Here is a 23,959-nt window from a genome sequence, read left to right on the forward strand (position 1 = left end):
GATGCTTGGGAAGAGTTTCCAAATTCTTTCAGACGAGAGCCTGGCACAAATGCAGGAGGGAGAACGGCTGACAGGGATGGGGGTTCTCCTACCCATATACATGCTGGGCTCCCGCTCCACCTCCCACATGCCAGGGTTAACACTAGCCTGGACCACCCTACATTTGCTAAACCACACCTTCTCTCTTTTTTCCATGACATTCCTTTTTCCCCATTCCATCTTATCTGCATGCTGGCAGCAGAAACTGGAGCACATGCTTTGCCTGCAAGAGCCCCAAGTTCAACCCTCACACTGCAGAGTCCTATCTGAGCACTGCAGGGGGTGACCCAAACCCCAAAACAGAGTAAACATCCCCAGTTTTCAAGTCCAAATTGGAACAAGACTAGAATCTCCTTATTCTATTGGTTTTTTGTATCCCCTGTAAGCAAAAAATAAAAAGTGGTTGTGTGGGGGACAAAGCAATAGACCCAATGCCCAATACTAGCAGAGCAAGCAGTGGGGAAAAGGACAGAGAGGAAGACATTGTGGGGATTCAAGTTCTGAGACTGGAAAGTGGGAGCTGCCAGGAACAGAAGGAGGGAGAGGAGTAGAGAAAGGAAAGCCAGGAAAGGGGCTGAGTGTCTTCCTTAGTGATGGAGTTTGAGGAATACCCCGGAGACACCACCAGGAGAGAGCTGGCCAGAGTTGCTGGCCACGGCCCCGAGGTCAGAACTGGACGCAGCTGCAAGGGAGACACTTGCAGCCAGGAGAACTGGAAAGGGAGGGGTCACTGGCCATGAGCAATGGGAACTGAGTCGCACAGGGAGAGAGCAAATGAGAGCAGAGATTCCTGGTGTATTAGCGATCCCTAGGAGTGTAATAAATTACTCTCCAATTCAGTGACTTAGAATAACAATCACTGATGAGTTCTCCCAAGTTTTTGTGGGTCAGGAATGCAGACGGGGCGGTGGGGGGGGGGGGCCTCTCTGCTCCATGACTTCTGGCCCTCAGCTGGAAAATCTGAGGGTTTGGGGTTGGAATCATCTGAAAGCTTATTTCTCTCCCACGTTTGATGGTTGGTGCTGGCTGCCAGCTGAGACCTTTGCTGGAATGCCTGCGTGTGGCCTCCACATGTGGCCTGAGCTCCTTCAAACATGGTGGCCAGGCTCCAAGTCAAGCAGAGAGGAAAGAGGGTGGGGAGGGTGAAGGGGAAGGAGAGAGTGGAAGGAGGGATAGGGGTGCGCTCCAAGGGTTAGGCCTATCACCCCTGTGTGGCCATGTGCAGAGGGTCAGAGCAGTTCTGGTCCCTGCCCACATAGGAAAGTGTGAGGCCAAAGCTCCTATCAGTGGCAGAGCCAGTGGTAAATACAGTATGAAAGTAGACCTTGGGTAGCCATCTTTCACGCTACAATGGCAGGCACCCTTGATTGATTCACTGTAGGAGACATCTTGATAGGTTCACTGTGGACATCATCCTGATAGATTCATGGCTGCTGGAAGGCTATATCGCTGTCCCTAGGTGCCTCTCATGTCGCCAGGCAGCCAGCAACCCAGAAGTTGAGGGAGAAGCCCTTTGTGGGGCTTTGGGATAAAGTGTCAGAGCTGTAGACATTGGTACAATCTACCAGCCACACCAACCAACCCTCACATCAAGTGGTAGGAAACAACCCTAAAGCAAGGATGATGGAAAGGGGAGAATACTGAGAGTGGTTCTTTGTATATTATTTTGGCCATGTCAGAGATCAAACTCAGGGTCTCAAAGACAAGGTAAGAGCTGGGATGCTGAGCTCTATCCCTGGACCCCTGTGGTTACTGAGGAGTTCTAAATCTGCTGAGTTCCTGTGTGTATTTAGTAGGATGTTAAACTTAGGAGGCTGAGTTATAAGATGTCCCTTCAGTTTTCTTATGTCCTCCACATAGTCCTCTAGTAGATTAGCAAATGAACTCATTGTCCCTGAGAATTGGAATAGGAGTTATGACGGATGTACTCATAGTAGCAAAAAAATTGTTTTAGTGTCACCATAACCAAAAAGTCCACTGTCACATATCCCAAAAAATGAGCCCAGCCTGGTAAGATCTCCTAGTGCAAATGGTAAGAGGAGAGCTTGGCCAAGTGGGAAAGAATCTAGTATCTGTGTTTCCCACGTTTTGGACAGAACACAGGTCAAGAAATATCCTATTAAGGAACAGATGGTAACTTGCAGGGAGAGGGGGATTAGAGGGGTGTTTGGGTTATTCCCAGTGGGTGTTCAGGGTTCAAGGATCACTCCTGATGGTGCCCCGGGAACTATATAAAGTGCCTGAAAGACATCCATGTGCAAGGCCCTGCTTAATCTCTCTGGCCCCAAATCTATTTGAGGAACTATTTGAGGAACTGTCCTGTCTCTGTCACAATGATGAGAATTAGAACAGTCATTTGAGCTTGTGAGCTTGTGTTTCTAATGTAGGTCCCAGTAAAAATGCACTTACCAAACAGGCAGGCAGCAACTGGATTTTGTCCAAAGCTCCTGGTATTCTAATCCCTTGTCTGGGAAGCATATTTTGGGGGTGTTCCCAGTGCCAAATTCTAGAATGTGTTGGAGAGAGAGAGTGCTAGCCCCACACAACATCCAGTGAAAATGGCTGGTGTCCTGAGCTTAGCTCTGATAGTTACTGGAGAAAATTTTGGGTACACAGATTCGGGGCTCAGACTTGGAAATCACACCCTCACTTCCTTCAGATACCAACCCCAAGCCCATATGGTACCTGTGCTTCTGATCCCCAAACCTGAGTCCAGGAATAGACCCACGATTTCTAGGGCTTGAGTCACTTGCTAAAGTAGCTGAGTGATCCTCCTGATGCATCTACCAAAGAAGAAAAATGCACAGGGTAAGGGACAACTTAGGGGATAGATTCCCCCACCATCTCCCCACACCCCTGTAAGCCCATCACCTTAATTCTTCAACATGGTTCTCTTGAATTTGAAAGGCTTCATTACATGGATATGAGTTAATGGCTGAGTCCACCTTCGGTCTTTTCCTCCACCTCCCAGAAGCCAGGGGCTGGGTCTACACCAGCAACAGGCTTTCATCCTGGGGTGTTTCTCTAAAGTTATCCCATTCATAGAATAAGGGATGCTCTCAACACATAGAAACTGCCAGGGGGTTGGGAAGCCTTATGCCTGACAGAGCAGTTAAAGACCAAATCTGTATTTCTTAGAGTCATAGTGTCCCAAGGACACACAGACAGAGGACATTGCAGCAAATTGTTCAATGGCAATGTCAACCCAGTTAATTAGTCCAAGACAGTTCAAAAAATTTATTCCCCTGGGCTATGCTCATTCACACGTGGGTAGTCAATGGGGCCAATGAGACCCAAGGAGAGGAATCCTGGAGACTTATGATAGGGCAGCTTTGAGACAACATTGACGCTGTGGATGGCAGAGAAAAGTCTTTCTCTGAACTTATTTTCAAAATAAATGGTTTGTTTGTTTGTTTTGGGGCCACACCCAATGATTCTCAGGAGTTACTTCTGGTTTGACAGTCCTAAAATCACTTCTGACAGTGCTCATGGAGACCATATGCGTGCTTGGGATCAAACCTGGATCAGCACATGCAAGGCAAATGTTTTACCCATCCCTGCACTTATTTTCATGTAAGTTCAAACAAACCAAGAGTCCAAGTTGTCCTTGGGTTATGTGTTCTTCCAGCTTATAGTATATCCTAAGAACTCTTGTTCAGACATTAATTCAGAAATTTAACTCAGGGACTGGAACAATGGCACGGTGGTAGGGTGTTTTGCACGCAGCTGACCCAGGATGGACCGAGGTTCAATCCCCCAGTGTCCCATATGGTCCCCAAGCCAGGAGCAATTTCTGAGAGCATAGCCAGGAGTAATGCCTGAACGTCACTTGGTGTGGTCCAAAAAACAAACAAACAAAAACAGAACAACAACAAAAAACAGAAATCTAACTCAGACAATGCCAATGATCAGCAAAGGATCCCAGCTGTTGAGACTTGTAACATTTGACCAACTTGTGCACTGGCAGGTTGTTACCCCCCAAAAAAAACTGAACACCCCAGATCCTAATCACATTCATCTAGCCTGCCTCGCATGCCCCCTCACTCCAGTCAAAATGAAAATCCCCTCCTCTCTCTTCCATCACTTGAAAAAAATAAAAAGTTTGCAAAGTATCTCTTCTCTTAGCTTGAGATTCCCAGGCCACATAAGGAAAAAACTCACTGGAAAGAATCCAACAGCAATGATTAGCATGTCAAAGTGAAGAAGTGCGGAAGACCACAGTGGGCTGAAGGTTCCTACCCGTGGTTTCTCCCTCCTGCACTCCCCCTGGCCCACTCCCTCACTCTCTTTTCTTTCTTTCTTTTCTGGAAAATAGCAAAACTGAAATTTGAGTTTGAAGGGTGTGGGAGTCCAAATAGAAAAAAAGAAAAAAATTATCTTCACCCTTCCAACTTTTTCCCCTGAGTAAATCATTATGCATTTGCTATTACTAGTCCTCCTAAGTAAGATTCTCTAATACCAACTGATATAAATAGGGACTTGTGGTTATTTATTAAAATGCAAAAGTGCAGGACCCGGAGAGATAGCACAGCGGCGTTTGCCTTGCAAGCAGCCGATCCAGAATCAAAGGTGGTTGGTTCAAATCCCGGTGTCCCATATGGTCCCCCGTGCCTGCCAGGAGCTATTTCTGAGCAGACAGCCAGGAGTAACCCCTGAGCACCGCTGGGTGTGGCCCAAAAACCAAATAAATAAATAAATAAATAAATAAAAAATAAATAAAATAAAATAAAATAAAATTGCAAAAGTGCTGAGTTCCTTAGGAAATTAAAGCTCTTGCAATCTCCTCTCCACACCCACCCCCATCCCATCCCTCTCTACACTCCTCCAGGGATGTTTAGCCCAACCAGTGGTCATATTTTTCCCCCTGATTTCTTTTTTATCTTTCCATGATGGCCCTGTTCCGTAATGATCTCAAATCTGAAACAAAGGACAAAATGGATCCAACTAGCTCTTCATGACTTGTACCGTTGGCAGCTCCAGCTGAAGTACAGTATCCTAGAGGGACTAAGTCGCCCTTTCCATTTATGGGCCCCTTCTTATGTGCCAAGTATCACATGGCTAGAGTCATTAACCCCAAGTACCACCCGGTAAGGTCTTATTAGCTTCAGTTGATACTTGAGTACTTGGGGTTCACTAGAGGTCATGATAGAGATGGAAAGACCAGGAAGTGGAGGAGGGCCCCCCAGCCTCCTCCACCCCCACCCCCAAAGCTAGTTAGTGTCCAGACGCTTTCAAAGGACATGCAGGGAATGAGAGAGAGAAAAAGAGAGAGAGGGAGAGAGTTCAGTTCGGAAACTATGAACCAACTGTGTGCTCCCGCCAGAAGCTCGTGTTTATGCAGTGCTGCTGGCGGCCAGGCGGGAAGTGCCACCCAAGGGTGGCAGGAGGGCGGGTGTGCACTGGGTCACGAAGGAGGGAAGGGGGCCCGGAGCCTCCCCTAGGGTGGAACCCTTGAACTCGAACTGGCACTCGTGGACCTCGACGTATCACAGCTGCACCGGGGCCCTCCACCCAGGGAGCCCCAGTTCACACATTTGATTGATTACAGAACAGGGACTGCAGCTTGTTTCTGCTTTCAGTCCCAGGCCTTTTTTCCTGTAAACAGACCGTCTTTCCGTGAAGCCCCACACAGACCTCCCCCCTTCTCCGGGAAACCTTGGTTGACCCCTCTGGCATCCGTGGTCTCCCCCATTCCCCATGCCAAAGACACTCCTTAACTCCGACTCTTGTTTGGCATTTACCATATACGCGTTGCCTTGTATGGTTAGCTAACTTTCCATCTTTGTGCGTTTATGTTGGCAAACTCCGAGGCAGGGGCTATATTTTATATGATTTTTTTTTTGAGCACACATAATATTGTTTTGTGTGCCTTCGGCAGGATCTTTCGCACAGCTCCGAGTAGGTTGCAAGGCCCTTATGGTGGTGGATATGCCACGTCAACAGGCCACCGGATGCACAGAGAAGTGGGGGTTCTGGGGCTGTGTGGTAACACTTTGTACCTCGAAGGAAAGTAGCCTGGGCATGAAAGTCTGTGCTCCGGCACAGTAGCCGGGCTGCCTGCATCATCCCATATCCGTCCTCAACTGGAATCACCCAATTCAGGAAATGGTAGCAATGAGGAAGGCTCATGGAGCAGCTGAGCACAGCCAGCCCCAAAACCAAGAGTTTCTGCAGACTCTGGGCACCCGTGAGTGGCCCTCACTCCTGGAGTGTGTGAACAAACTGGTTGGCAGTATTTGTGCCCCAGCCCGTGTTTCGCATTCACCAAAAAGTGAGTTTGGGATGAGACAGCAATCTTGACATCTCATTTGACAGCCACCTCCTTACAACTGTTCTGACTGCAGTAAATGGTGAAGGATTCAATTTACGGATGATCCTCGGGAAATGGAACCCTCTTCTGTGGATCTTACCCCACACAGCCCTAATGGAGTGCCCCCTTCCAAGGCGAACTCAGGTGTTCCTGACACAGTTTTACGGGGTCAATGATGTCAAAGTAGGGGCTATTCATGGCTCAGTGCTCAGGAGACCAGGCAATATCGGGGGTCAAACCCATGGTTCTTGCAATGCGAAGTATGTGATCAGTCTATCTCGATGGAATGAGCCCTTTCCCTGGCCCCAAATAGTCTTCCTTCCTTCCTCCCTTCCTTCCTTCCTTCAATCCTTCCTTGCTTCCTTCTTCCCTCCCTGCCTCCCATTCTTTCTTGCTTTTTTCCTTTCTTCCCTCCTTCCTCCCATCCTTTCTTCATTTTTTCTTTTCCTCTTTACTGTTTCCCTTTCTTCTCTTATACTAGGGGTCTCAAACTCAATTTACCTGAGGGCCGCAGGAGGCAAAGTCGGAGTGAGGCAGGGCAGCATAAGGGATTTCACAAAAAAAAAAAGTCCTCAAACGTCATTATTAAAAGTTTTAATTATTTCTTCTTTTTTTTTTTTTTTTTTTTTTTTGGTTTTTGGGCCACACCCGTTTGACGCTCAGGGGTTACTCCTGGCTATGTGCTCAGAAATCGCCCCTGGCTTGGGGGGACCATATGGGACGCCGGGGGATCGAACCGCGGTCCGTTCCTTGGCTAGCGCTTGTAAGGCAGACACCTTAGCTCTAGCGCCACCTTCCCAGCCCCTAATTATTTCTTCTGAACATGAATAGAACATTGAGTGAAGATCATGAACAGTTCTTCTAAACATGGCATCTTTTGCCTATTCCTTGCTGCCAGAGACTTGACAGCGCTTCTTCTCACAAATCTGAACCACATTTGGCTTTAGAGAGGAAGCAGTTGAGACCCTCAGTATGGCTTGAAGATGATCATGAATAAGTCTAGACCTGTACTTGACTTATTGAAGTGAAAAGTTATTCTCCACACAAATATGTGCTCCCAAAAAGGCACATGGTGCACTTGAACATTCGGGAAAGCTCAGGGAAGCTGGGGGGCAATTCTCTCAAAAATTGCCCATGCATGTCTGCTTTTCCACTAATCTCCGTTAACTTGGCTTTGAGATCAGAGTTGCATTGCAGGTCAATGAGCTCCATTTGAAGCACAGGAGGGGCATCTTGTACATCAAAGAAAAAGGGGTCCACAAAAATTTGGAAAGTGGCTCTGTGCTTTTTGAAATCTGCAAATCTGTGATCAAATTCCTTCTCTAGCTTAAAAATAGCATCAACATATTTCTCACCACTGAATGGTATGCATCCACAAGTTCCTTGCATGCTGGGAAATGGCAAAGGTTTGTCTGAGAGAGCCAGGATTTCCATAACACAAGTTTTGTGGAGAATGCTCTCACGTTGTCATAGGCAGCACTGATAAGCTGCCCTAGGCCTTGTAACATCTTGTTTAGTACATTCAGCTTATGTGTGATGTCAACAAGAAAAGCTAAGTCCATGAGTCATTTGTGATCACTCAACTCAGAAACAGTATTCCCATCCTTCTCCATGAAGGCTTTCACTTCTTCTCTCAACTCAAAAAATCTTTTCAGGATATTTCCCCTGCTGAGTCAACGTACCTCGGTGAAATAGAGCACATCTCCATATTCTGACTCCATTTCCTCTAAAAAAGCACGGAACCTCCTGTGCTTTAAGCCCCTGGATCTGATTTGGTTGATGCATTTCACAACAACGGATATCACATTGTCACACGGCAGGCATTTACTGCAAAGGGCTTGCTGATGGATAATGCAGTGAAGACCAATGGCCTTCTCTATACCCTCCTCTTCAAGTTTTTTTTTAACAAGTGCCACCAGTTCATTTTTCCTCCCTGTCATCGATGGTGCTCCATCGGTTATTATTCCAACAAACCTCTTCCATGGCAAACCTGCATTCTCAATGGCATCACACAGATGCCAAAATATCTCATTAGTGGTGGTCTGGCCATGCATCGAAATTATTGTGAGCAGCTCCTCTGTCAATTCAAAATTGCAATCAACACCATGGACATAAATTGTGAGCTGCGCAGTGTCTGTTATATCTGTGCCCTCATCAAGAGCAACTGAGTATGCATCAAAACATTTGGCTTTCTCACACAATTGATGATAAATGTCACTTGACATGTCAGAAATGAGCTCTGCCACAGTGTTGGCTGATTTTGCTCAACTGACCTTTCTTTTCTGGACAGATAATACTTGCAGCCTGTAACATGCATTTTTCAGCAAACTCTCCTTCTGTGAATGGTTTTTCTGCCTTAGCAATCATCTCACTAATCATGTAACTAGCTTCGACTGATGCAACATTCTCTTTGGTTGCTTTCTTGAAGAAATTTTGTTGCCTCATTAGACATGCTTTAAGACTGGCAACCCGCTTGGCTCTCTCATTTCCTTGATATTTTGCACATTCCTCAGCATGTTTAGTTGAATAATGACATTTCAAGTTGTATTCCTTGTGCACTGCAACTTTCTCTGAGCAATAAGACATGTGGGGATGCCCCTGTGCTCAACAAAGAAATACAGCATCTTCCACTTTTCCTGAAATTATCTGTGCTCGAGGCCGGCGAGATAGCATGGAGGTAAGGCGTTTGCCTTCCATGCAGAAGGACAGTGGTTCGAAACCCGGTATCCCATATGGTCCCCCATGCCTACCAGGGACGATTTCTGAGCATAGAGCCAGAAGTAATCCCTGAGCGTGCCGGGTATGACCCAAAAACCAAAAAAAAAAAAAAAAAAAATTATCTGTGCTCGTCATCAATCTTTCTCTTCACTGCAGGCTTTGATGAAGTCATGATGGAGGTATGACAAAATCTAATTCTGTAATAAACTTCTCTCCCTTTTCTCCCTTAGGCCTCCGATAATGCAATGAACAGTGGGCAGGAGCAGAGGAAATGACGTCTGTGCTAGGCGCAAAGTATTGGCGATTATTTGCTTACCAAATATTCGCAATAAAAAATCGCATTAGTAAGAAAAAAATCGCATTAAACATTTGCATACCCCAAACGGAACTGCTCGGGGTGTACGAATGTTTAATGCGATTTTTATTGCAATATTCAGTAAGCGAATAATCACGAATACTGCGATATTTGAAGGCTGGTCGTGGGCCACAAAATGTTGTACGAAGAGCTGCAAACGGCCTGTGGGCTATGAGTTTGAGACCCCTGTCTTATACCTTTCTCCTTTTTAAATAATATCTTTATTTAAGCACCGTGGTTACAAACATTTTGTAGTTGGGTTTAGTAATAGAAAGCACACACCCCTTCAACAGTGCAACATTCCCACCACCAATGCCCCCATCTTCCTCCTCCCCCACTCCCTACTACTTCTCTGTCTCGCTAACATTGTCATGATAGTTGTTAGTGTAGTTATTTCTCTAGCTGCACTCACCACTCTTTGTGGTGAGCTTCATATTGTGAGCTGGTTCATACAGCCCTCATCTCTATTGTCTTTGGGTATTATTACAATACAGTCTTTTATTTTTTCCTAAATCCCATAGATGAGTGAGACTATTCTGTGTGTCTCTTTCTGACTCATTTTACTCAGCATAACAGTTTCTATATTCATCCATGTATAAAAAAATTTCAAAACTTAATTTTTCCTGACAGCTGCATAGTATTCCATTGTGTATATGTACCACAGTTTCTTTAGCCACTCATCTGTTGTCAGGCATCTGGTAGTTTCCAGATTCTGCAGTGAACAAAATAGGTGTGCAGAGGGTTTTTGTTTTTGTTTGTTTGGTTTTTTTGTTTGTTTTTTTGGGCCACGCCCTTTTGATGTTCAGGGGTTACTCCTGGCTAAGCACTCAGAAATCACCCCTGGCTTGGGGGGACCATATGGGACGCCGGGGGATTGAATCGAGGTCCTTCCTTGGCTAGTGCTTGCAAGGCAGACACCTTACCTCTAGCGCCACCTCGCCGGCCCCACAGAGGCTATTTTTGTATTGTGTTTTTGTGTTGATAGGGTATATCACTAGGAGTGTCTTATACCTTTCCTTTTATTTTTCTTTTCCCTTCCCACCCTTCCTTTCTTCCTTCTTTCCTTACCTCTCTCTTCTCATGCATTGTCTTTCCTTCCTTCTTTTTTTCTTCCATTCCTTCCTACCTTTCTTATTGTCTGTTTGTTTTGTTTTGTGACCCACCCAGCAGTGCTCAAGAGTTACTCATGGCTCTGCACTCAGAAATCACTCCTGGCAGGCTAAGAAGACTGTATAGGATGCCAGTGATCATACCTGGTTCAGCCAAGTACAAGACAAACCTCCTACTTGTTGTACTATCTTTCTCCCCCACATACACTACTTTTATGGTTCCCAGGTTCAAATCCAGGGCAAGAAGTTCTACTGCCAAGTTACACCCCAGCCAAAGCAGTTTTTATGAAGATACTAAGGTTCCTATGTCCTCCCCCCTTATTACAGCTACCCTGCTTTTTCCTCCTTGCTGCTGTGAGCTAGTGGCTTCTCTTTCAGTCGCTGTTGGAAGATCTTGGTGTTCCGGGGGCTTTGTTTTTCCTCATTTGTCTTTCTTTCATTTTTTTTCTAGGTCAATACCATAATTTACAATAGCGTTTATATTGATGTTTCAGAAACACAAATTGTCGCTGCACCACACCTACCACCAGATTCCTATTTAAAAAAAAAAAAAACAACTTTCCAGGGTTTTTTCTTCCAGATTTTGAAACATTTTTAATTTCCTTTTGGGGGGCCACACCCAGTGATGCTCAGGGTTTAATCTGCACTCAGGAATTACTTCTGGTGGTGCTCAGGGGGCCATATGTAATGCTGGGAAATCAAACCCAAGGTCGCCTGTAATCAGGGCAAGAACCCTACTTGCTGTACTTCAGCCCCACATTTACCAAAAAAAAAATAAAAAAGAAAGAAAAATTGGCAGTAAAGGGGACTGAACCTAGGGTCTCAAACATGTAAAGTAAGTACTCTATTGCTGCACTCCAGCCTGGCCCATTTTTTGTTTGCTTTATTTATATTTTTTGCAGTACTGAAAAGACTGAGATCCCATGATAGAAGCAAGGCACATCCTTTACTGGTGAGCCATGTCCAAGGGCTCCAGTCCATTTATGAAAATTTTAAGCATTGCCCACATGTACTATACAGTCTCAGGGCTGTCATCTGTTTGAGCACACAGGCAAAATGCAGAAAGCTCATCGTGGACAGCCCAGTTCACCCCCATTAAGCCCCCTTTCTCTCTCTCCTCCTGCAACCACTAATTGGATCAGAGCGGCTAAGCATTTATTTTTGTTTCCTTTAGTTGTCCATTTGTCCGAGTTCTCTATGCACCACATAGGAGTGAAATCACAGTGTTTGTCTTTCTCCATCTGACTTATTTCCCTCAGCATGACACCCTCTGGGAGCATCCCTCCTGCTGCAAAGGGCAAGATTACATCTTTTGTGTCTGACAGAAGGGGGACTCTATTTTGTGTATAACCCACATCTTCTTTATTCGTTTCTTTGTAGTGCTGAGACCTCACCGGTGTAAATCAGTTGCTCCTAGCAGAACTACATTCGGCTCCTGAACGACTTCTTTATCTACTTACTCGTTGTCAGTGATCTTAGATAACTAAATTCTAATTTTCAGTTTTGATTTTGCCTATGGAAAATGTCAATAGATATAACCACATTTAAAAATTCAAAAGTTTTCAGGGTCAGAACAATAGTACAATAGGTAGGACTTTTGCTTTGCTAACACGGCTGGCTGGCTGGCTGGCTGGCGGGGTCCTATCTCTGCCGTCCCTTATGAACCCCCACTCTCCTCCCAGCCCTGCCAAGAGTGATTCTGAATGCAGAGCCATGAGTTAGCCCCGAGTGTCGCTGAGTGTGGTCCCCAAACAAACAAACAAAACAAACAAACTAAAAGGAAGTTTGAACACCACAATAACTTGTAGGAATGCAAAGGAATTCAGAGAACAAAAGTCTGTAAAACGGCGGCAGCAAGAACTCGGAGCGGCAGCATTGTCTGGCCTTTCCTGGGCCGTCCCCACCCATCTCCCCGAGTTTAGAAAGTTTAGAAAGAGTTTAGAAAGCCGTGTGTGCAGGGCAAGCCGCCTAGCGACCTCACAACAACCAGTTCTGAAAAATCTGTTTAAACCTTGACTAGTTACACTTTGAGAAACCAACCCCCTACTTTTCGCCCCTGGCCGGCCACTAATCAGTCACTCCCAGGGCAGAACTGACCCCTTTAGGTTTGGGGGAAAATGCTGAAAGGGTTCAAGCTCCTGATCCCCAAGGCAGCCCTTTGTCATCCCACTGTTTCTAAAGGAGACTCTTTGTTCTGTATTTGGGGTTTCACCTTGAACTCTGGGCTTTGCTTTGAAGCAGAACCTGGGCTAGTGTTTGTGAAACAATTCTACCAGGCACTTTCAAGCAGGCATTTGTGTGCGTGCGTGTGTGTGTGTGTGTGTGTGTGTGTGTGTGTGTGTGTGTGTGTGAGAGAGAGAGAGAGAGAGAGAGAGAGAGAGAGAGAGAGAGAAAGAGAGAGAGAGAATGGGAGAGAGAATGGAAGAGAGAGAATGGAAGAGAGAGAATGGGAGAGAGAATGGGAGAGAGAGAGAGAGAGAGAGAGAGAGAGAGAGAGAGAGAGAGAGAGAGAGAGAGAGAGAGAGAGAGAGAGAGAGAGAGAGAGAGAGAGAGAGTGTAAATGAGTGCTTGTGTTCCTCCAAGAGTTTGCAATGGAGTCCGCAAAGGCAAGTCAGGCTGGGCTGGACCTCTATGTGGATTATGGCTTTACCTTTTCCTGTCCCCCAGAAATGCAGATGGCGCGATTGTTCGCACAGCAGGGCCAGATCTACCACCAAAGAGACAGGAAATCTCAGCGCGAGGCACACCAGCACCAGGGGGGTGGGGGGGAGGCGGGAGATGGGGGGGGTCCTCCCCCTGGTCTTGGCTCCCCGCCAGCCAGCCAATCTCCCCCCACCCCCATGGTAGAGAAGGCGGGAGACAGGCTGCGTGGGCCCTGCCCAGGCTAATGGGACTCTAATGTTTCCCTAGCTCTGGAACTTGCCAGCTTCAGGTTCAAGACAGAAATCAGACCCGATGGGGGAGTAAACAGCAAAATGCACAGTTCCCTTTAATTGCACAGGCTTTGTTAACCGTCTAATCACTCCGAAGCAGGGCGCTTCCTGACTGTATTCCCCCAGGACTGGGGGTTGAGGGGGGGATTCAGGAGCCAGAGCAGAGCCTGAGTATCTTACAAAAGACAGCTGCTTCCTCTGGCGGGCTGTGACCATTCATCAAAATTTATATGGAATGGTCAGTCCTGGGAAGAACCAAAATCTAATCAAGATGATCCGGAATGTTTGAGCGAAGATTCCGCGTGGGAAGGTGGGGGGGGGGGGGCAAATCGAATTTGAGAAATGTCGCAGAGATGCAAAAGTAATCTTAGGGGGGAAAAAAAAATAAGAAAAACGGGTCCGGGATTTAGAGACAGTTGCAGCTTAGCAAGGGTCCTGGACACACAAAGGAAATAATCACTCGCGCTCTGCTCTTGGCCCTACCGGGACCAGTCACCTCCGGCTGGGCCTTCCTCCTCTCAAGCAATTCAGCCGCCACTGTAAGGTTGAAGGGTGTTTTGAAGGTTCTAGAATCAGATTTCAAAGCCCTTGCCGAGGAGGGCATATCCCAACCCCCACCTGAAAGTCCTTCTTTGCTCACTGCTGGATGGGGTGGGGTAGGGGGCCCTCTTTACCTTGGACCCCGACCTTCCACTTCAGAGCAAAGTTTGCAAGCCCTTGGCCTCAGGGCCGGACGGGAAGATTCAAATGCAAATGTGTATAGCTCCTCCTTCCAGATAAAAGGTACGGGGAAGCTGAGGTGTAGGGGAGAGTGGGCTCCCCCAGCTACGGGCTGAGACCAGATTCTAACTCAGACCAGTTGGTTAGATCCCCACCAGCCTATTGAGGCACTATGAGAGGCTGCGGTTGACCGCGTTCCCTCCCTTGATGGAGAGTCCAGGGGCACTTCAAAGTCCCTAGAATGGAGCTGTTGGGAATGTAGGGCCATGCCATTGTAGCCCAAGAGAACACGAGACCTCAACGGAGGGGGAGCTGCAAGGTCGCATGACCCCAAAGCTAACTAACCACGTGGGTTTTGGCCTCCCCGCAATGTGAAAACTTTGACCAGTCAACCTACACCTTCTGATCAGCCATTCGCCAATGAGCCTGCAGCGCTAAACAGCAACTAGTCAATCAGCAATCCGTGGTAGGGAGTTCATTGGCATTAAGACATGTCTACTTCCTTTGCACATTGATTCCTTTACCTGAATCATTTTTTCCTTGGGTTCCATCTTGTCCCGCTCCTTTCTGACTATAAAAACCTGCCTTTTGATACCACCCTTATAGATCACTTTCTGCCTGCCGTGCTGCCTGCACATAATTCAATTAGGTCTTTGGTTTTCAACAGATGGACGAAGTTTTACCCCTACCCCACCACTGTATAGAATCTTCAGACCTAGAGCTGGAAATTACAGCTCACCTCATGAAGCTCACCACAAACAGGGATGAGTTTAGTTAGAGAAATAACTATGTTTTGAACTATTCTAATAATGAGAACGTACGAGGGAAATAGAAAGCCTGTCTAGAGTACAGGCGGGAGTTGGGTGGGGAGGAGGGAGATTTGGGACATTGGTAATGGGAATGTTGCACTGGTGATGAGTGGTGTTCTTTACATGACTGAAACCCAAACACAATCATGTATGTAATAAAGTTGTTTAAGTAAAAAAATGTTTTAAAAGATATTATTTCTGGCTCTGCACTCAGGGATCACTCCTGGGTGTGGCAAAAAGAAAAAAGAAAAAAATCTTCAGACCTAGGTACATGTCCCCGATAGTATAACATGCCTGAAGAAACACATGGGAGGATGTGAGCCAACCCCTAAAAGACAGGATTCAACCTGCGGTTGAGCAAGAAAAGATGGCTAGTCTTTAATAATTTCTAAGCAAGGGCTTTTCTGAGAAGGAACCTATAGTCCTTCTAAAATGGAGCCTAGGGCTGAAAATTCACAGCAGCTGGTGAGTGGTTCAAGAAGCTAGAGCACATGCTTTGCATGTAGAAGTCCTGGATTCACTCCCTAACATGGCCAGCAATGCTCCAAGTATCACTTAGTGTGGCCCCAAACAAATACCAAGCACACTCGAAAAGGAAAGGCTCATGGAGTGGAGAAAATGTTGCTTTCAGAGGCTGGGAAAAGGGATCAAGATCAAGATTCTCAGGGCTGAGGTGGGAGAGAATCTTCCAGCAAGGAAACAGCCCAAATCCCAGCAGAACCAACTCAGGGAATGTGGTACAACTCCTTGGTAATGGTTGGGAAATGACCCACAAAGCCCATTGTCCAGTGCAGGTTGGCAGGGAGCACCCCTGAACCCTGCTGTTCCCTGGGAGAACGAACAGAAGGCAGAAAGGGTGGGCAAAGGTTTCTTTGGGGAAACTGCAAGGTTGGGAAACCACTGTGAGCCAGTGGCAGTGAGCGACAGTTCAATGTTCTGTTTCTGCCCCAGGACTCAGAAGGCTGCTGGGGAAAGCAGGGTCTATTGCCCGGTCACGTTTCTGCACACCCGAGCTGGTGGCGGCTGGGAGGGATGTCTGTTCTGGGGTCGTGGCCATCTCCCACGAACATATTCTAATAGTTTCCCTTTGCACTTGTAAATTAATCCAAGCTCTGGAACCCGTCCTTCCTCTCTTTCCACCTCCCATTCCCTCACGAAGCCGCGTCCCTCCGGTCTCTGAGCGCACACTTGCCAAGTTCTTTCCTGACAAGGCTGATGTGTTCCAGATTCTTCTGCCAGGAACACTTTCCCACACCGGCAGAGGAAGCCGGGCAGCCTGGAATTGGGGAAGGGGGGAGCTGCAGCTGACCCCAGTGGTGTCCTCTGGGCTCTGCACACCCGTCTCAGCCCGCCTTTCCGCTCTGCTTTGGAGCTCTTCACACCTCTAGATGGTCTATGCAGCACCCCCATGAGACGCCAAGCTCCATCTGGGGGTCTGGCTGGATTGGGGGGCCCACTGAAATGGGACATTGAGTCCTAGGACTGCACCTGCATCTGATGGGCACCAGCCAAATATTTGCTGAGCACATGGAGACAAATGAACCAAGCAGCATCATTAAGGTTTCCAGAAGGTGCACTCCAAGTTCAGAATGACTAACTTGGCCCAATAAATGGAGAGAAGGGGCAGCCCAGGAAGAGCAGGGTTGGGGGGGAGGAACCAGCTAAGAGAGCACCATAAACTGTGAGCCAAGAGAAAATGGGTAAGGCAGCTGGGTGCTAGGGAGAGAAATTGAGAGGTTGCCTCTTCCAAGAGTGTGTTTTTCCATATGATAAAAGAATCAGGATTCAGGATTTGGAGGGGCCAGGAGAGGCAGCAGAAGCCATGTTGCAAGAGAGGTTCTTTCTAACCATGGCCCCTGAAAGCTCTCCTGGTGTCTTCCCTCTGCCTGCTTACCCTGTAAGATTCTAAGCACCATATGTGCCAACTGCAGATCCTTGAGGTGTGTGTAGAAAGAAGGTAAGGAAGAAAGGGTAGAAACATCTGAGGACATGGAGTTGATGATTTTTTTGTTTTGGGGGAGTGCCACACCCAGAGATACTTAGGGTTTACTCCTAGCTCTGCACTCAGTGATCAGGATGCTGAGGATTGAACCTGGGCTAACTGCATGCAAGGTAAACACCCTCCCTACTATATTATCACTTCTCCATTCTCTCTTCTCTCCATCTTCCTGCCCATTCCAGTCTACATTAAGGACGTCCAGCAAGGGTGGATGACAAGCCTATGGGAACAGGGACAGAGAACTGGCGAGAACCTTCTTGTTCCATTTTTTTTTCTCTCCAACATCTGTCCTCATGCTTTGTTTGTAACTGTCTTTGACTGTTGAGCATGTGTGCTTGCAGGAGGGCTTTAATTTGTAGTGAAGCCTCATCAACCATGTGCCAAGGGCTTCCTAGCCCCCCAGTGAGTGACCTGGCCTTCCCAAGTCATACAGTGCAATGGTGGGACGCCATGATGTGATGGGCATTTCCAGTGTCTATTTCCCAGAATGGACAGTGTAGTGAGACATAGAACAAGACGGCGCCCTTATCCCTGGAGGCAGGCCTGGGTGGCACAGTTACCACACTATGGTACTGCCACAAGGTGGCAGGATGGCACCGCTCTTACAAGTACTTTCCAGACTGGATTTGCCTCCAAAACATCTCTAGTCTGGCAGGGAAGGACCTTCAGAACTTGTTATGTACCTCCTTTCCCCAAGATCCCGTTGGAGTGGTTTTGATCATGGGATCTCTTTGGGCTGAGCCTTGGTCTTTTACAAATGGCATGAGACTTTAGATCCTCTACCTACCCCCAGACTCAAGTCTGGTCTTCTGCATGTTGCCTAAGGCTGAACCAGTTCAATTTCACCACTTGTGGGGTTCTGTGGTGGGGCAGGGACTTCAAGAAAATTTCCCTCTGCCCCACTTATTTCCCTTAGGTTCTTAGAGGACCAGCAGAGCCAGCAGGGGTCTCAAACTCAATTTACCTGGGGGCCGCAGGAGGCAAAGACAGGGTGATCCTTGAGTGCAAAGTCAGTAGTAAGCCTTGAACATTGGGGGGGGGGGTATGACCCAAACAACTAAAACAAAACAAAAAAGATTCCTCTAGAGCAGGGCCACAAAATGTTGTATGAAGGGCCATTTGTGGCCCACAGGCCGTGAGTTTGAGACCCCTGGCCTAGAGGGTGCCCCTGGTTGTGACCAGCTTTGTCAAAGGGTTTCCAACTCTTGCAGGGTGTTTTGTATGGAGCTCAGCCTCTGGCAGAAGGAGGCACTAAGGGAGAATGCGGGCTGAGGATTCCTTCACCTTCTTCTGCAAGATGGAGGAGATTTCTGAAGAAGGAATGTAGCCTAGGGAGAGGAGCCTCTTCTGAGAAGACTGGGATGGGGGTCTTGCCTGGTTCCCCTCCAGCCCTTAGAATCCTCTGCTGGTCACGGAGGTAAGACTATTGATATAAAGAAGGTCTTAGGCTGGGGGCACAGCCTCTTGCTTTCTGGCATGGTGCCTTATCATTTGTTGGTGGTCAGTGGACATTCAGGACTTCAGGGCCAGCTGCAGATGCTGCCACATGATGACAACCTCAGAGGCGCTTCTGTGGGAAGATAGAGAGAAGAGAGGCCACAGGCCTCCCGCAGGGTGGGGGACGTTTCGGGTTGCATCAGCCAGACACCAGGGCTGGAATGCATGGAGAAGTTCAAGCTCCAGCCCTCCTCGGCCATGTTCAATTTTCCTCTGCAGGCCCCTTTAGGGTTCATCTTCGAAGAGCAAAGCACCACTTCTAGACCCACAGAAGTCCCACCCTAATCCAGAGATAGAAAGCAAGGTGATGCCTGGAGACAGCCATCTTGAAACTTGGAAAAGGGGTACAATCTGACCAGGAAGCAGAAGGCTGTCGGAACCTCACAAGGCTGCCATCTTGGGAGCCAAAGATTCACATTCTTGAAGTCCGGTTTCTCTCTTGGGGACCTAAACATGCACCCATGTGTTGAGACCCATCCTAGAAATCTTCTTAGGAGACTTGACTGCTAACAAACATGTTTCCTCTCATTCTAGAGCCAGGTGGACCAAGAACCCCAGCAAAAGGACGGTTAGTCCCCATCCTGTACCCTGCCTATGCCATGAGCATCGCTTCTCATACACACACCAACTCCCAAGCACCATGGCACCTACAAAGCATGTTTGTACACTCCTTTGTTTGATCCTTTCCACCATCACCAAGATTTAGGTGTAATAACCAAGTTCCTGTCCTCACCAGCAATGTCTGTGCAGCTTCACCTCCTGTACCTCACCTCCCACTTCAGTCCCAATGCCCCACAAAGCAGGGTCACCTCATGGAGGCAGAGAAAGGAACCAGGCCAGCAGGGACATCAGTCAAAAGACAAAGGGATTGTGTGTCTTGTTTCTCCCCCAGTCAGGGTCACGTGAGCAGAACCTCCACTTCTACCAAAAACCCCTATACACATCCTTCGCACGGTAGACATGGCTTTGAGGGAGGGAGGCCATGGAACTTGGACTGCTTCTTCAACTGGGTGGAAGTGAGGCCCAAAGCAGAGACAGAATTCAACAAGTTGATTTTTCCCTGGTGAGGAAGAGGAGGAAGAAGAAGAGAGGAAAAAAAGAGGTGAAGGCTGAGCGCCTGCTTGTTCCAGACAAGGATATCCCTGTCCTTTCCCCCCCATTGCATTAACCCAGTGGGTTAATGATCCCCAAACCTTTCACCATGGGTGAGGACATCCAGCACCAGAGGTCAAGGGCCACCTCCAGGTGGTCTGGGAATCTAAGTCCAGGCGGTTCCTGGGACCAGGAGGCTGTACACAGACAGAAACCTAGGGGTGAAATGAAGGTTCTTGGGCAAGATAGCACGGGGTGGGGGCCCCTCTCTCACCCCACACCCCATCCCTCTGGGCCATCCCTCCCAGACACTGGGCCCAGCAACTCCTCTTGGCGCTCAGCTTGTTGGCACCACCTTATCTCTGATTTTGATAAAGGGAGCTTTGCTGAAAAGCTCTTGGCAGTGATTCAGCAGAGGAATTCAATTTAAAAAAATCTTTATTGAGGTATTATCGGCATGCCATAAAGTGCATATTGACATACAATAAACATTCAAGACTCAGAACTTGATAAGTTTGGATACATGCTCGGCCATGAGGCACCATGAAGATAACCAGAGACTCCCTCTCGGAAAGTCATTTATGAGTCCCCACCATGCTCCTCTTTTCCCTGTCCCTCACCCAAGCAAGGGCTAATGTAAACTTGAACACATCTACCATCACTGTAGATTAGTGACCACATTAAGTGCCATAAATCCATTTATTTAAATGCAATCACTTTGGATCTGGGCACTTACCCTGTGAGTGGTTGTCCTCAACCTCAATTCACATTGTGTAAGTATTGGGGTACTCTCTTGGTTTTCCCAGGTTTCTCCAGTCTCCTGTTGGTGAACAATTGGGCTGTCTGCCTTGCATATTTGTGTGTATTTCACTATGTATATACTTTCTTTGCTCCTGGATGAGACTAGGAGTGGAAAAGATCCATCCTAGAGTAGGATAAGTCATGTGTTTGTTTGTGTGTGTTGCTGAGGACTGGATTCATGGTTTTATACTAACCAGACATGTGTTCTAACACATTGCAACACTGTTAACTCTATATTTGACTTCTTTTTAGCTTATAGCACTTTTTTTTGTTCTTCTCTACTACTTTTATTTTTTAGGACCGATAGTTTACCAAACTCTCAATGGTTGTTTCATGCACAAACCATTTGAGCATTACAACTCACAGTGGCCACTTCTTCTACCCTATGTCTAACTTTGGAAGATACTATTTTCAAAGTGTTTTTACCATTTTTCATTTCCACCAAAACTAAGGATTCTCGTTTTTCCTCTTTTCTATCAACACTTGGCATGGCTAGTGATTTTCTGAGGTTAGCATTTCAACAAGTTAGTAGTGTTGTCTCAATGGTTCTTTTTTATTGGGGAGGTGTCATACCTGATTCTTCTTTTTCCTTTTTGGATCACACCCTGTAATGCTCAGGGGTTACTCCTGGCTATGCACTCAAAAATCACTCCTGGCTTGGGGGACCATATAAGATGCTGGGGATTGAACCAAGTCTGTCCTGGATCAGCTGCATGCAAGGCAAACACCCTACAGCTGTGCTATCACTCCGGCCCCATACCTAATCATTTTTAAGGGTCATTCCCAGCTTTCCTCAGGAACTACTTCCATGGTGGTTGGAAACATCTGCAATGCTGGGGATCCAAACCAGCTCCACCCTTTGTTGTATCCAACCTCTGTCTTATTGTGTTTGATTTGTATTTTTAGTACTTACTTGCATCCTCTTCTCTTCTTTGATGAAGTATCTGTTCAAATTTTTACCTGCTTTTCAATAGCATTTTTCTTATTGCTAAATTTGGGGGGCCCTTTATATAAGCTAGATACAAGTCATTTATAGATGTTGCAAAGAGTTTCTCTTTGGTCACTCTCTTGCTCTCTAACACACACACATACACATACACACACACACACACACACACACACATCTAGTAGTGCCAGCATCTAAACTAAGACTCCTGCCTGTACTCCAATCTTTTAAGCTCTTTTCCCAGCCTTGAGAATCTTCTGGGGAGAAGTTTTCCATTTTGATGAAGTATAACTTATCTTTCTTTCCCGCTTCCACTCCAAATGCAAGTTTGTCCTGGCCTGAAGATGGGTATTTTCAAAGGAAATTTAAGTTTCTGGTAACATAAGAAAAAGAAAACTGGAGGGGAGAATCTAAAATATAATACTTTCTGGGGCTGGAGTGATAGTATAGCACTAGGGTGTTTGCCTTGCATGCGGCCAACCTGGAACGAACCTGGGTTCAATCCCTGGCATCCCATATGGTTCCCCAAGCCTGCCAGAAGTGATTTCTAAGTGCAGATCCAGGAGTTAACACTGAGCACTGCTCAGTGTTAGAATATATATATATATATATATATATAAATTTCTGAACTGGGGATATGTTATGAGGTCCTGACACACACACACACACACACACACACACACACACACACATCTTTTATGGAGCCCATCCCAATCAGACAGAAGAAAAATGAACCTGAAAAGGCCCCCCAGGCTCCCCTCCCCATGAGGTCAGAGGTTTGCTTGTCCACGCCTGGGACCGTTGCCCCTGGTACAGGGCTGGTTAATGTTTCTGGGTGATCTGATTTCTCTGCTCCTTTAACCTATTAGGGATATTTATTTAGTGGAAAGCTTTAAAATTGGAGTTAAAGAGTGAAGTAAAAACTCATTCTTAAAAGTCAACAGCGGGCTCCAACTTGTGATTTGGAAGAAAAACGCTTCGTTGGCTGCCCTTTGAAAACATTTCCAAATGCTTACTGCATGCTCAGGACTTTGTGTTACTCCCACCATCAAGAACACCAGAAGAACAAAAATTATTCTGAGACTGAATGAGACAGAAGTCATTAAGGAGTAAGCCTGGGAGACTGTCTCAGAGACTAAACACTTGCCTTGTCTGTGTGAAGCCCTCAATACGACCCCAAGCACCATAAACTCGAACACACACACACACACACACACACACGCACACATTGTCGGTTTTCTATGCCCCCCTTTACTTCCATGAAAGGGAAGATGGCAGAGAGATGGGCGAACAGACTTGGATCACCCTGAGTCTCTCTCTTTCCTCAGGTTTTGGGTCAAGCCCGAGTGCCACCCACAGCAGGAAGGCATTCGACTTCTCCCCGATTCACACATATTCTCTTTCACACACACCCAGAATACCCCCACGCTTAACCCCATATCTAGAGGCCTTGGTATCTACTCAACCTGACATCTATCATTTCCCACCCTTGAGTTGTCTGGCCCAGTCTCTTCAGCATGGATCTGTCAGGCTTCTCTCCCATACACCTTTCCCCTAGGAGTTCCTGCACCCTCTTCTCTTTCTCTGGGTTGCATGTGTGTGTAAGTCGGGGGTGAGTGGCCATGCCCCAATGGCCCTGGAAGGTCTCTTGCCCTGGTGAAATAACACCATAGGCAACCCAGTCAGGCGCACCCTTAAAGCTTACAGTACAACACTGCCACCTAGTGGGACAGTCACGTTTTTGCTTTGCCTTGAAACGCTTTACGGGACCACAGTGTTTCCCTATCACGGAAGATCTTTTCCGGGGTACTTCCTGCTCTAAACCAAATTCCCCAAAAGGGAACGACTGCCTCAGAGCAGCATCTCTTAGTGTCAAATCTATTCCCAAGCTCTTTGAATTTCTTTTTGTTGTTATTTTCTTGGTTTTGCTATTGTGGGGCCATATCCAGAGGTCCTCAGGAGTGACTCCTAGCTCTGCTCTCAGGAATTAATTCTGACGGGCTCAGGGGTCCATATGGAATGCTGGGGTTTGAACCCAGGTCAACTGCATGAAAGGCAAATACCTTATCCAATGCACTATCACTCCAGCCCCAGGCCTCTTTATCTAGTTCTTGATCTTACAGGAGAAGTTTTCAGTGCTCTGCCTCTGAATATGATGCTGGCTGTGTTTTAATCATATTCATCTTTATTTTTTTTGTTGTTTGTTTTTGTTTTTGGGTCACACCTGGCAGCACTCAGGGGTTACTCCTGGCTCTATGCTCAGAAATTGCTCCTGGCAGGCTCAGGGGACCATATGGGATGCCGGGATTCAAACCACGGACCTTCTGCATGCAAGGCAAACACTTTACCTCCATGCTATCTCTCCGGCCTCATATTCATCTTTATTAGGTTAAGGTATATTCCTTCTGTAATCAATATATTGAGATTTTTGTAATAAAAGGATGTTGAGTTTTAACTACTGTTTTTGTTTATTATTCTATATCTATTGAGATGAACATACGTTGTTATTTAAAAATAATTGGGGGTTTCATACCCCATGGAACTCAGGGATTACTCCTGGCTCTGTGCTCAGGGAACCATATGTAGTGCTTGGGATCGAACCTGATCAGGCCCATGCAAGGCAAGTACCCT

General features: G+C 46.9%; 1 protein-coding gene across 4 annotated transcripts in view; it reads left to right on the top strand.

Moving 5' to 3' along the window:
• The window catches only part of TCP1 (t-complex 1), a 130,514-nt gene that overhangs the window by 35,439 nt on the left and 71,116 nt on the right, over positions 1-23,959 (top strand). The window lies entirely within an intron of this gene.

Source organism: Suncus etruscus, chromosome 18 (assembly GCF_024139225.1).
Source record: "Suncus etruscus isolate mSunEtr1 chromosome 18, mSunEtr1.pri.cur, whole genome shotgun sequence".
Taxonomy (NCBI): Eukaryota; Metazoa; Chordata; class Mammalia; order Eulipotyphla; family Soricidae; genus Suncus; species Suncus etruscus.